We start from the raw sequence: 14,735 nt of genomic DNA, 5'->3' as shown, positions 1-14,735 counted from the left end.
CAGAGCTGGAGCTGCAGGAGGGGACCTTAGAGGCCTGTTCTCTGGCCTGAGCAGCTTGTCAGGCCCCATGCTGCCTGAGAGCCCAGTTCCCCCCACCTTCCTGCCCGAATCCTCCCTGCCCATGCCCAGGGCATAGGGAGCAGGAGGCTTTGCTGTCCTTCCTGCTCCTGCAGATTGTCCTGCACGCTTCCAGAATCCATGCCTTCCTGGGTGTGGGGTACAGCCTGGGCTCCCATTCATTCCATGCTACCTCAGAGCCTAGAGCCTCACTGAGAGCTGTGGAGGGGCTCCTGATGAGGCCCTTGTCCCCAGCTCTGAGCCTGGGACCAACTGCAGTACTCCTGGACCCCTGACTCAAGGGTGCATTCAGGCCCAGAGCTGGGGTCCTTACTCAGCAACAGTCCAGCCTGGATTCTCTGCACAGTGGGAAGGGGTGACAAAAGATTGAAGGACATATCTCCAGAAAGTTGGAAATGGGCTGGGACTTGGGCGGGGGGGAGTGGCAATCATCCATCCATCCATTCACTCACTCACTTGCCCATTCATTCACTCATTCAGTTATTCACTCATTACTTATTTACTCCTTCATTCATTTGTTCTTTCCTCCCTTCCTTTATTTGCTTTCTCCTTCAGCAGTTACTGAACAAACCCAATGCCTGACATTGTACCAGGCTCTGGGGATGAAGATGACTGTCAGAGGAGAAGCCAAGTCAGCAGCCCTCCCTTTCAGCAGTGTGGTAAACTCCAGGGTGGGATGTCCTGACAGGGAACATAGCTTTGCCCCAGGCCAGGCCAGGCCAGGCCTCACCCCGAACTTCTCTGGCTGAGATCTGAAGGAAGAATTGGAAGGAGCCAGGCTGTCCCTCCATCACCTTATGAGAGTGGACTCACGGTGCCCACTGCGTGGATGAGGAAGCGAACAAACAAGACACAATGGTCCAATAGGACACAGCAAAGTTTGTACCCAAACCTCCATCTGTTTGACTCCAACTTTCATGGGGACTCTTCTTTTCCCCAGTTTCTAGAATGCTGCTGATGTCCGGGGAGGGGCTGAAGGAAGAACAGAGGGAGGCATGTGGCCATGGATGTCTTTTCCTTCTCCTCTGTCCAGAGTCTATGGGTGGCCCATGCTTCTGATTCCAGGAGAACTTTGGAGCAGGGCGCTGTCTAGAGCATGAGTGACTGAGTACTTGCCCTCCCACGGAGTCAAGAAACCAGTGGCACTAGGCCACACTGCCACCTGGGAGCCAAGGCCTGGTCCACTGCTCGCACCCTCTGCTGCAAGCCTGGCTATATTGGGTATGGTGGGCAGAATCTCTGGGTTTGTTTTACTGAGAGAATTCACTGGCAGGGCTTGCACAAAGAAACCTGCCCCCCCCACCCCCCTCCCAGCCTTGTCTCAAAAGTCTTAGTTATACTCAGGCTCTAAGAGGCCCCAGCACTGGGGTACTCCTCCCCAACCTTCCCTGTGTGGGGGCTGGCCTTATCCCAGGGAGTGCATTCATTGCCCCAGGAGGGCTGGACCGGCCTTCAATAAGCTCTTCATTCAGAATGGTTATGACTGAAATCCAGCCACTCCACTTCTCCCTGTAATCAGAGTCCTAGGACAGGGGCCCGAAGCCAGTCATCCTGACATGTCAGGCCTTGCCACCAGCCCCCAAGAAAGCAACCAGAAGGAAAAGACAAGGGAATGGAAGGAAAAGACATGGAAAGACAAGGAAGGACCATAATTAGCATAGTTATGTTGGAAACCCCATCTTGGTGGTACTGACATGAGAGTGAGACTTAAATAGAGGAAGAATCCGGGAAGAGACAGAGGTGGTATAATTGAGCAGTGTCGGAGAGACCGCGGCCCGGCTGATCATTGTCTCCATTCTGGTTCTGCAAGGTGGTTTATAGAAGTGCTTATGACTGGTTCCCATGAGATGGCTGCTCCCGCTTCGTTGGGGTGACCTCATCCTGGGGAGATTTCTCTGGGAGGTTCTGCCATTCTTGGGATCCACGGTAACTGCAGTTTTAGGATAATGACTACAGACTTTCAGGTGCTTTTTATTTTGGGGAGAAGGGGGAGTAGAAGAAGACATTGTGAGTGTTGATAATGAAATACCTTAGTTACTCCTATCTTTGGGACTTTGGCCTTGAAAGGGGATGAGATGTGTTAGGTAACTATCATTGGTGTGCAGATAGACATTCTATGAGTGATTAGCATGCCTATGTGCAGAGTTAAGTAGGAGTCTGACCCAAAAGGTGTGTGTGTGTGTGTGTGTGTGTGTGTGTGTGTGTGTGTGTGTGTACTAGGGTCTAAACTCAAGGGCTGCTGTTCCTTAGCTTTTGTGCTCAAAGCTGGTGCTCTGCCACTTGAGCTATGCCTTCACTACCAGTTTTTTGCTGGTTACATGGAGATAAGAGTCTCACAATTTTTTTCTGCCTGGGCTTGCTTTGAAGGGTGATCCCTCAAATCTCTGCCTCCTGAGTAGCTAGGATCACCAATGCCCAGCTGACTCAAAGTTTGAAGGCAAAGGAGTCAGATACAAAACAGAAGAAGGCATGCTAGACTTTTCTCCTACATTTAGTTACCATGTGGGTCCCAGTGAGGAGTCAGGGCTTTGTAGACCTGTTATACCCCCACATGGGTCTCTGTAAATGTCCTCATTCATGCCAGATTTTTCATATACAGTTGAATCTACAGATTACCTGGATCCTCAGTCTGTCTGTGCCGTGTCCCCTCCACCATCACCATTATTGTCCAAAGATGACCCTCTGGATCTGCAGGGGGCTTCGTGCATTCATGGCAGCATTTTTTTTCTCCACATGCCTGCTGAAGGAGATTCTCAAATAGAACCAGATGACAACCTGGCCTGGACACCTCTTCCCATTGGGCCTTTCTGTGTTCACTCACTCTCCTTTCTCTTCCTGATTGGCCCTGCTAGTTCTGACAGTTCCTGCTGCCAGATTCTTGCCCTCCTGCCTCCCCACCCCCCTGTAGGAACTGTAGCCAGTGCCTTGCTACTTAGGCTCAAGATTTAATGTCCTCTGACTATCTCCACTTCCCTTTACCCTCCTCTTCTACCTCAACCAGAACAGAAGCTCCAAGCCACATTCTGTCCTGTTCATTCTGTGTCCAGGAGAGGCTGAACAGAGAAGGTACAGAGAACCTTATGGAGGGAGGGAGTGAATTTCATGCCATTCCCAGTTGGAAACAGATCTTGGGTTTTACTGGGCCCTGAAATGCTCCCATATCCCAAGTGCTTCCTGATGAGCCCTAGCTTGCACCGAGTCTCCTAAGGGATTTGCAACATCTGAAGAGTATGGTTTAATGAGAAGAGAGGAGGTACAGGTCCTGGATTCAAAATTTTTCTCTCTTCCACATCTTCATGGTCAATTGCAAGTCACTGAGGTCTCTGAGCCTCTGGTTTCTGTTCTGTAGACTCAGGGAGACATGCCATCAGACCATGTGGAGACTGGAGCAAGCATTGGCCAGTCTGTCTAGGGTGGTGCCCAGTGCATCTCAAGAGATGTGTGCATTATGCCAAAAATGGTTCTTTGTTATCACAAGGCTTCTAGGCCCCCTTCCCTTCCCTAGACATGCCATTCTCACCATTCGGGGGCTCACCCGAAGAAAGTGAAATCAAGAGGCAAAGGCCAGCCCTGGGCAGCAGGCAGGAAAGGTGGATGTTATGGTGCTGAGTTCTCCCACAGCACTTTACACTACTTTTCCTTTTGGAAGACAATGCAGTACAAGGTTGTCCAAAGTTAGTGCCTCTTCCCTGTGACCTCTTGATGAAAAGGGAGAAGAGAAAATAGGCACAGTTTCCAATTTTCTTTTTTTAAGTGAAACTGGCTCAGAGCTAGCTACCAGCCGTGCAAGGAAGACAGCTGACTGCCTGCCAATACTATACTGCATCCCAAAGCACCTGGAAGGCAGGAAGGAGGCAGACATTTTCTATAGGAGTCACACACTGCAATCAGGCCTCCAGTGGGGAGCAGTGTCCAGCACTGTAGGAGGCTGGATGTTATTGTTCTAAGCCCTTTATATGGACTAACCCATTTAGTGAATTTAATCATTGCTCCATCTCTGAAAAACTATTGTTTTCATATTGAATTTAGGTTTGCTGAGGCATAGGGAGGTAAAATGACACATCCACGTCTCACAGCCCTCATGGGCCTTATTTATTTCTCAGGTAATTTATTATTCAGAGATCCAGGGCTTAGAGAGGTTAAGCAACTCACTCAAACTCATGCAGGAAGAACTGGGGAGCTGCAAAGTAGTGTATCATCTCCCACTTTGCAGCTCAGCAGTCTCCTTGTGCTCCTCAGTGTTCTGAAGTGATGGGATCTGGGGATGGTCTGGACAGGTGGCTGTTGACAGTTGTTGAAGATCAGGAGAGATGGCGGGAGCTAAGCCAGCCCCCAGAGCTGCCACAGGCTCCTCTGATTTCCCTACTAATGGTGTTTTGGGCTTCATATGAACATCTGTGGTTTGAAGATAGACCTAGAGTAGAAAGCCAAAATTCCCAGGAACTTCCCTCCTGCCATTAAGCCATTTTCTTTGTTATCAGGACAATGTCAGGAAGACTCAGGTAAAGAAGTACCATCTGGCTTGGTGCTGGTGGCTCACACCTGTAATTCTAGCTACTCAGGAGGCTGAGATCTGAGGCTGAGGTTCACAGTTGGAAGTCAGCCTGGGAAGGAAAGTCTGTGAGATTCTTAGCTCTAGTTAACCACCACAAAGCTGGGAAGTGAAAGTGTGGCTCTATTGGGAGAGTGCCAGCTTTGAATAACAACAACAAAAAAAGCTAAGAGACAGTGCCCAGGTCCTGAGTTCAAGCCCCAGTACTGGCACAAAAATGTCAGATGGGGCAAAACTCCTAGGTTAGAACCAGGCCCTATGGAGGGACCAAGGCGTTGCTTTAACACATAAATTGGCATCCAACCTGCAAAATCCCACCCACCCACCTCAGGAGCTCTCTTACTTAGTGTCCAAACACCAACAGACCCTCCTCCCAGGAAAGGCTAGGATGCTACCAGAACCTGGAACTCCTGGGAGTCAGAGTTGTAGTGGTCTCTTTGTGATTATTTCCAAGAGCACATCGTAGCTCTGCCAGTAGAGGAAGAGTCCATCTTCAATGATGGAGATGATCTCTAGCCCTGGCCTTACAGTGTTGGTGTCAGGAGACATTGATGCATCATTGGCCTCACTGTTCCCATTTGCATAATGGGTACAGGAGCATGCCATTTCTGCTGGCAGAGGGCAATCAGCTACAGAATGGATAATAAAGCATGACCAGTCTTGGCCAGCTTTCCTGTAGCCCAGTGGTTTAAGACATTGAATTACCGCAGAGAGAACTGGAGAGCCCAAACTCTCTGACACCTGGATGCTTCCCCAGGTGTTCTTGTTTAATTGGTCCAGGGACACAAGCTAGGAGTGGTGAGACTTCCTAGGTGGTTCAGTCCTGTGGCTGGTGTGGGAATCTCTGCCGACCACCTTCTGCTCTGTTATTTCCCAGCATGTGAGGCAGCAAGGGGGCTTGTGTGTAGGTCCCCATCAAGTCCAGGGCTCTTTCTTGGATGCCTACTTTGTTCTTTGGATTTGTCTTAATATGTCCTACTGAGAATGTAGAATCATAAACACTGGCTTTTTATAGTATGCCTCTGCAGGAGGCTTGTGGGGGCAGAAGCACCCACCCCATGATTTTGTCTTCCTAGTTTATGGGTGATGAAACCATGGTGAGGACCCCTGCCTTCCACACACCCACATAGGGCTCCCTCCTGTCTCAAATATCATATCAAAGTTCATGAGAAGTTGCACATAACAGGTAGCACATACCTATAATCTCAGTGTATTATACCTATTATCTCAGCTGGAGGTAGGAGGGTCTTGAGTTAGAGGCCAGCCTAGGCTATAGAGTAAGACTCTGTCTCCAAAGGGTTGGAGATGTAGGACAGTGGTAGAGCACGTGTCCAGCATATGCAAGGCCCTTGTACCAGGGCCGGGGGGATTATAGCCCAGAAGAGAAAGGAGGAAGCACATGAAACATGACTGAGCACCTTTTGCAGGGACTTTCCATGGGCCAGACATGAGAAAGATCTTCTCATCCAGTACAGATGAGGAATCCAGGCCTGAGAAGCTCAAGGACTCATTCATGGTCTCTCACAAGTCATGAGCACAGGTCAGAAGTGAAACTCGGGATAATATACTTACAGAGTTCTGCTGGGGAAGCTGCAAAGTGGATTGCAGATGATGGGAAGGGGTTCAGGGGTTGGGGACAAGTGGTCCATGGTCCCTTGGTTGAGGGACTCTTCTTCTCCATTCTCCCTTTGGGTTCCCCAAAGTAGAGGACAGTTCCAGATATCAGGGCCTCTGGTGTGGTACTTGCTCTCCTGGAATGGAGGGCTGGGATCTCTGGGTTTGTGGTTTGCAACCTGCTGCATACCCAGGCTTGGGGAAAGGCTCTGACTCCACTCTCTTTGCTTTCTGAAGTGGTCAGGCAGGAGCTGATAATCTGTGAGAGAGGATGTTGCGGTCAGCCTCATACTGGGTAGTTGGATCTGGAGAGGCCCAGGATGCCAGGGCCTTGTCAGGATGTGTGACCACGATGTTGAGTCAGGTGACAGGAAGAAGGCTGCCATCATTGTGGAGGACTTCCATGCCTAGCTTCAGCAATTCAACTCGAGTGGGAATCAGGAACAGTGGTAGGCTAGGCCTTGGGTCTCTGAATTCTCTCACTGAGTTGGGATGGAGTCTCTAACTCTCTCAGCTTCATTCTTCCTCATCTGTAAAAAGGGAGATTCTGTAAGTCATTGCTTGGCAAGTCAAGTGAAAAGTAAAGCCTTATAGAGAGTACACAAAGCCATCCATCCATCCATGCATGTTCTCAGTCCATCCCATTCATCCCTCTGGCAATCCATCCATCCATTGATCCATTAGATCCATTGGATCCATTGATCCATCCATCCATGATCCATTTTGATGAATTCCTTCTGTGTATCATCTCCTTTGTGGAGCCATCTCTGAGCAGATGTAGGCAAACAGGGTGCTCATACCTATAATCCTAGCTATTCAGGAGGCTGAGATCGGAGGATCATAGTTTCTAGTCAGATGGGGCAGCAAAGTCTGTGAGACTTTTATCTCCAGATCAATCAGCAAAAAGTCAGAAGTGGAGCTGTGACTCAAGTGGTAGAGTGCCAGACTTGAGCATTTCCAGCTCCAGAAAAGCATACTATCCCTGAATTCAAACCCCAATGCTGGTGTGCACGTGTGTGTGTGTGTGTGTGTGTGTATACACGGACACACACATCTGAACTTCTCTAGACAGGGATTCTCTCAGATCTGTGGATAAAGAGACCATCCGAGTGGGAGGAGAGAAATAGAGGAATGGCAAAGGCCTAATGTGGTGTGGGGTACCTAGGGCCTCCTGGCTATGGGGTGTGGCTGACATTTGGCAGAAGCCCAGAGAAAGCTGTTGGTAGGAATTTTGGAGCCTGAGTGGAGCAAGTTAATGGCTTGGACAGCTGCACGGAGTAGGATGGGGTTGACTCAGATTGGGTAGGGAGGGGTAGTGGGCAACACAGGGAAGGCCCAGGCAGGGGATGGGATGCTGGGGAGGTGCTGCACTGCTCTGGCCTCTTCCTCCCTCCAGTAGAAGGTGCTTCCCCTCTGACAGTCTTTCCTGTTTTCTTGTGGATCAGGAGGTCTGTCCTGTCCAGACATAGAGCCTTCCAGAGACCCAGCCTGGCCCTTGTCATTCCCTATCCAGCCCAGGCAGAAGGACTGACATCATCATTTGCATTTCAAAACCCCCATATCTCCCTGCATCTTCCCTTAATAAGAGCCAATTACACCTCTGCCCCAAACTGCAGGTTCCCTGCCAGTCATTGGACTTTCATCCTGTTTCGGGTGGGGAGAAACTGCTCCCTTAAATGTCACATTTAGCATATGCAAATGAAGAGATAATTGTCCTTAATGGAAAATGAACTCACCTGCTTGCTGTGATCTCCAGACAAAGCAGACATTGATGAACTGGGCATCCAGGCAGGCCTGGTGTCTGCGTCTCCATTTCCGCCTCAGTCAGGGGCCTTACCTGCCTCTCTTCTGGTGTCTGCAAGATGGCAGCACTGGGATCTTTGCCAGGTAGCACATTTAGGGACTATTTCTCCTGTGACAAATTGGAACACCTAGGCCTGGAGGGTGAAAAGAGACTGAATCTTTCTTCCTAGGGGAAAATCTACCTTCCAAGGGGAAATCAGAATGAAGGCCTGTAACTGCCCACACCAGGGAAAGCTATAGGGTGCTTTAGACCAGGGATCCTCCTACTAAGTAGGCAGAATTCTTGAGGAAGTCCAGGGATCTTGTGTTTTGTATCTTCAGCGAGTAGCATTTGTGAGCCTGTGAGGTGTGTTCATAACCTGGTGTGGAGGGAGATGGCTGGAGAGGGCAGGAGCTTTAGGACCATTTTCCCCACTTAGAGCATAATTCTCACCATCCCTGCACATGTTTTTCAAAGTGAAGAGCCAAGGTTTAATGTGCACAGAGGCCATGAACTCTCTTGTTGGCTTGTACATGTCACAAGGGAGGGCCCTCTGAGTACAACAGTCCAAAGAGTGGGGCTATCTTGGGATGCTTCCTTGAGAAAGGATCCTTACTAACTAGCAAACCCTTATGTCCTGAGTTGACCACAGGAGCTGGAATGTAAAGATCCCTAGAGGAGTGTCTGCCTTGATCTCTAGTTTCAGAGCTGTCTTTGGGTTGTCTCTCATGCCTGAGCCCCATCCTGGTTCCTGGCTGGTCTTGGAAAGCTATCCTTGATCCTGGGGAAGTAGAGATGCCATGGACGTGGGAAACCTGGAAGCAAGTCTAAATATGACTCATCCTCTAGGAGCTGCATTGCCCTCACAAGGAGTGGACATTGTGATACCTGCCTCTTTAAGTTGTATGAGATACTGCCAATGGGATGTCTGGAACCTGACTCTTGCTGAACCTCCCACCTGCCCCTTGCTCTGCCCACTACCTCCTGTCCACTTGCCTGTTTGCCTCATACTGAGTTCCACAATGGCCAGCTCAGCTCTGCCTACTTTACCTCCAGGTGACCCAGGGGATGGCAAGGCCTTGGAGAGAAGGTGCTAGAAATCTCCAGATCTTTCCCCAAGTATCCAGATGGACCTGAGATGATAAGAAACTTCCCCAATGTCACACAAGGAGTGCAGAAGTCAGCTGTTCTCCAGCTTCAGTGGCTCAAGTGTTTCGGTTACTACTGTGAGTGTCTCTCCATGGGACTCAGGAAGCCCGAGCCACAGGCCAGGAGGAGGATCAGAAGATGGAGCTCTCTGGGAACAGGTGATTTGATATGGATCTGTGCTTTGGTAAGCCAAGGAGAGTTGAAGGCTGGCAAAATGTTTCTGCAGTGAGACCTCATTTGTCTTGCTAGATTTCAGGAGCCCTACAGGTCACTTGGAGGTAAGGAGTAGGTTTCAGGTAATGTTCTAATGAGCATGAGTAGAGATGGGTGTGTTTCACCAAAACCAACACCTGATACCTCAAGGAGTACCACTGCATGGTTTTTAAGAAACATGCAATATCAACTGGGCACCAGTAGCTAATCCCTGGAATCCCCCCTTGCTACTCAGGAGGCTGAGATCTGAGGACTGCAGTGGGAAGCTAGCCCAGGCAGGAAAGCTGTGAGAAGCTTATCTCTGATTAGCCACCAAAAAGATAGAAGCGAAGCTGTGGCTTAAGTGGTAAAGGTCAAGCCTTAAGCCAAAAAAAAAAAAAAAAAATCCCAGGGACAGCTCCAGGCCCTGAGTTCAAGCCCTGGGACTGGCACACAAAAGAAGTATCCAATAATACTCATCTGGCTAGAGACTCAGATCAGGCAAAAACACACTGACCCGTGTGTGTGTGTGTGTGTGTGTGTGTGTGTGTGTGTGTGTGTGTGTGTGTGATGTCTAGGGACAGAGGATATGGGCCTACAGTGGGAAGACTTTATTTAGGATGTATGTATAGGTAGAGCCAGAGTTCTACCTCTGTGCAGAAAACAGCCAGTGTCTAGACTTTCTGACCTCCTTGGTTTTTCCTGGTGCTTCATTAAACAGAGAAAGGCCGATGAGATGGCAAAGGGGCTTATTTGTCCTTTCCTCCTTAGTTCTAGCCCCTAGCCAAGACTAGCTGGCTCTAAGGAGTGTCCAGGCATTGGAAGGCCAGCTGCCAGCAGATGGGCTCTGTGCTGGATCACAGAGAGGGCTATGCCCACCTGTGAGACCTGGCTGGAGAGCTTTCTCCCAGCTCTGGTCTTGTCTCCTTCGCCTGTCTTCGAGGCTGCCTGGAAGCCGATTCCTGGTTATTAATGAGCATCCCTTCCTTCAGGCCCTATTCTGGAGGATGGATGGGATGTGGCTTTGACCATTGTGGGGAGTATTGGGCTTGGGGGAGCCTTGGAGTGTGGGCTGCAGCTGTTTACTTGGCACAGCCTTGCCTGCAGATGGGAGGCTGCAGGGTGGATGGGTGGGGAAGCTGAGGGATGAGATGGGACCCAGTGAGAAGCCAGGGTCATTGCCCCTCCTCAGGAGGGGCCCATTGGCTGCCAGGCCTATGCCCGTGGTCCAGATCTGTTGTTCTCAGAACCAACCCCAGTGGTGGCCTAGCTGCCTGCAGCTCTCTCCAGAGGTTGGTCAAATTTCTTCCTGCCTTTGCTCTCCTGGATGCAGATCCCAAGGCCTCTCTTACTGCAGCCAATGTGGTTGTGGTTTGGGGGGTTGAAGCAACATTGGGCTCAGGCCCAGGCTCCAATTATCCTGGGCAGTGGAATTTGGAGCTGGGAGAGGCCAGGCTTGGAAGAGTTCTTAGCTAATGGAAAGATGGAACTGCAGCTCCTCCCTGCTTAGCTCATCTCAAGGGACCGGGCAGGCCCTGTTTCTTCCTCGAGGGCAGCCATGGATCCAGGATGTGAGCTCAGCCCTCTGGGTGGGGGTCTTTTCCCCTCTCCATCTGAGGCAATTTCTCTTCTTTGCCCAGATCTGTCTTTGACCTAGAATAAAAAGTTGTAAGGGTCCCAGGCAGAGGAAATGTCTTACTAGAGAGATTAGGAAATAGAGAGGGCACTTGAAGTACTCTGTTGGTACTGAATATAATTTTTTGCTGTTGACATGAATAATTTGCCAATTTCTTCTTCTTTTATTCTTCCATTAATTTATTCATTTTCCAATCAAGTTATCTAACCATCCATCTACTCATCCATCCATTATATTCTCCAGTCACTATCTAAAGCATCCATCTAAGTATGCGTTTATCTATGTATCCATCCATCTATTCATCCATCCATTTACCCATCCATCCATCCATCCATCCATCCATGCATCCACGCATTCATCCATTATCTTTTCTATGTCAGTAAGGTACTTGTTCTGGACCAGGCCCTTATGCCAATTGCTAGGACATAGAGATAAACGTTCACCAGGCCTTTCCTGAAAGTGTTCCAGAGCTAGTGACGAGATATTCAAATGTCTCCTTAGTCATATCACGTTGTAGTGAATGTGGAAATTGTTTCATAAATCCAGAGGATTAACTGGCTCCAATTTAAATGACCCCTCCCCTAGGTCACTTTCTCTGATTTCAACATGTTGCTTGGGAATTTGACCGGAGAGAAGAGGGTGAAGGGCTTTCTGGCAGTGGGACCTGGGTTTGCCAGCTCTGTGAACATGGAGCCAGCTCAAGGTACTCAGCCTCTTGGTTGGGGTTGGAGGAAAAGGGAGGAACTGGGGAAAAGGGATGGGGCTGGGGAGGAAGGGCAGGGCTAAGCTGGAAAAGTCTGGAGGGAAATTATGGAGGTATCTGAATGTCTGGTGAAGGCTCTGGGACTTTTCCTAAGGCAGAAGGGGCAATGGGAAACAGAGGTCAAGCCAGGTTGGATGTGGAATTGTAGATGATCAAAGCAGGCAGATCTCAGATCAGATCTAACTATTCTACCTTCTGATTTTGGGGCCATGGGCAAACAAATTCACCTTTCTGAGCCAATTTTCTCTTCTTAAAAAAATAAAAAAGAGATGATGCTCTCTGCCTTTCTGGGGTGTCATGTGCTATAAAGAGATCCAGCTGAGAAGTACCTGGCATACTTGGTGATTCATAGTAGATTGCTTGATAACTACTTTTTTTTCTTTCTGGGGGCTGCTGGGGCCCAGCTGGAGTGGGGGCTTGGAGTTTCCACGGCTGACTCTGATTCAGCTCAGTGTGCGTTTGAACATCATGTTCTCTCCACAGGCTTCGGTTTTCTTCTCCACAGAACTCCCTGGGCTGGCTGTGAGGGAGGAGGGGACCAGGTGATGAGCGGACCTGGCGGGTTGTCTGGGCTGCAGACACAGTGGTGGTTCCAGACCGAGCCAACCAGTGATCCTTCTACTTGAGAAAGGTCTTAGGGACCGCACAGTGACCCCGAGTGCCCTGGCACGAGGCCACTCGAAACTCTTCCCGCCCATGAGTAGCTCCCTCCTCCCTGCCCTGTCCTGCCCTGCCCAGCTGTTCCGAGGAGATGGCTGGCTCCCTGGCTTCAGGACGGCTGCTACTAATCCCAGGGAGCTTGTTCGGAGGCGAGACTTGACACGTCGGGGCTGAGGCAGAGACGCTCAGCAGCCTGACTTACCCAATGTACTGGCTCTGTGCCCTCCCTACCAGCTGCAGGGCTGCCATCCATTGCCCTGCCTGCCACCCCTGCTGACTTTGGCCCTCGCCTGACCTTGGATACAGATAGGCCTGGGGAAAAGTCAGAGAAAGATGTGTCTAGGAGGGGAGCCACCTTCTGTGCTTCTGTGAGCAGTCAAGATGGTAGAGTGGGAGCACTTACACATCTATGCTCGCAGGTCATCAGTGGTCACTAGACGATGAAGCAGGAAAGTCCTTTGTAGGGTATGATCACATGTGGTTGGTGGCTGGAAGAATGGTAGAGTCACCACCTACTGCCTAGCCTGTCCCTTCAGGACAATGCTGCTCTCCAGCAGAAGCAAAAACAGGCTTTCAGAAGGCAATAGAGGGTTCTGGGAAACTAGGAACCAGGCAGGTAAATAGCAGCAGCCAGAACACAGGAGTGCCATCCCTTCCCACAGAGCCCTGGTAAGTGCACACATGCACCCCAGCACATGTACATGCATGCGTGTACATGTATACATTTGCACAACATATAGATACAGCACAGCACACAAGGTGCGTGATCTGTCTCCATGATTCATTGATTCAGGATCTCCAGATTCATACATACATGATGGACAATTAGGCCTCCTCAGTTAGGTAGATGGGGATAAAAAAAATAAATAGCGGATGTGACCCATGACAGGTCACATGTGGCACATCATGGTGTGGGGGCACTTCTTCTTCCCATAATGCCCTGGGTTCCTGAGAGGTGCATGCACAGCCATCAAGTACACTCCCAAACTATAACAATGGCCCTAGGATTGGACGCCATCGGACTCCCAGCTCTGGGGTTTTGTACTACCAAGAGTCTGGTTTGTTGTTTTCCTTTCATTTTCTAATAAATGTGTCCTATCTTTGTTAAACATTTTCCTGCTTTTTGGGAGGAAGGGGGTGTGTCGATGTGGGGCTTGAACTCAGGACCTAGATGCTGTCCCTGACCCTTTTTTGTGCTCAAGGCTAGTGCTCTACCACTTGAGCTACAGAACCACATCTGGATTTTGAGTAAAGTGGAGTCTCATGGGACCTGCCTGGGCTGACTTTGAACTGTAATCCTCAGATCTCAGCCTCCTGAGTATCTAGGATTACAGGCGCCAGCCACTGGTGCCTGGCTTTTCCTGCCTTTTAATTCTTTAATTGGTGGAGAAACCAACCCAAACCCTGCAGCTCCTTCAGAAGTTGATGGGCTGTCAAGGGGAACACTGCCCCCACTTGCTTGATGACCGCAATCCTCCTGCAGCAGAAAGCCTAGAGTCAATCTCACCCTGTAGGATGGAAGATCTCTAGATCTGGAGCATCAGGGAGGGATGGCCAGGGCACTCCTGTCCCCTAGCCCTGCTTGCCTATAGATGGAGAAGCTGAGACAGAGGGGGGCAAGGGTCATGCCTCCACTAGCTCTGTGAACTCAGTGGGCACAGGAATGCGGTGGTACACATTGCCAATCCCTGTAAAGTCTGTAGCTTTCTTACTCCCTTCTCTGCTCTGTCGTAAGATCTAGCACTTGCCCCCCACTCTGTCCCTCCCCCAGTTCCTTACTGGATTCTTGATTCATTTGGGGCAAGAAAGAGTTGAAACCCCCAACTGGGCAGCGGTTGAATAAGACAGGTGGGCCATCTGGTAGTGCAGTCATCAAAAAGGATAGAGAGGATTGGTTCTGCACAACCATGAGGGAGGTGTCCACACACTGCTAGTTCAAGGACTATGGATTACAGTCTTCCCAGGAATACTAGATAGCTGAGAAAAGAAAATCAACTTCAGAAAATGACTGCATATTAACTGATGCTTAATTAGATGCATGATGTAACATCATGCCAACTTGTTTAGGTTGGGCTCACTTTAGCTCCAATGAAGTTACGTGCACATAATATTGGAGGAAGATGTGTTTTGGTGCATTTATCTTGATGTGTGATGTGCTAGAGTGAGAGGGCATGAAGATTTCAGAGTGGCTGTATTGGGGTGATGTGGGGGTGGGGGATGCTGCTCATAATAGCACTGGCTGCCTTGCCAGTGCCCACTGGATACCCCCTTGGGAAGGGGCATTATGAGCATTCATAGAGAGATAAGT

This window comes from Perognathus longimembris, chromosome 2 (genome assembly GCF_023159225.1).
Source record: "Perognathus longimembris pacificus isolate PPM17 chromosome 2, ASM2315922v1, whole genome shotgun sequence".
Taxonomy (NCBI): domain Eukaryota; kingdom Metazoa; phylum Chordata; class Mammalia; order Rodentia; family Heteromyidae; genus Perognathus; species Perognathus longimembris.
This window is presented reverse-complemented; position numbering follows the sequence as displayed.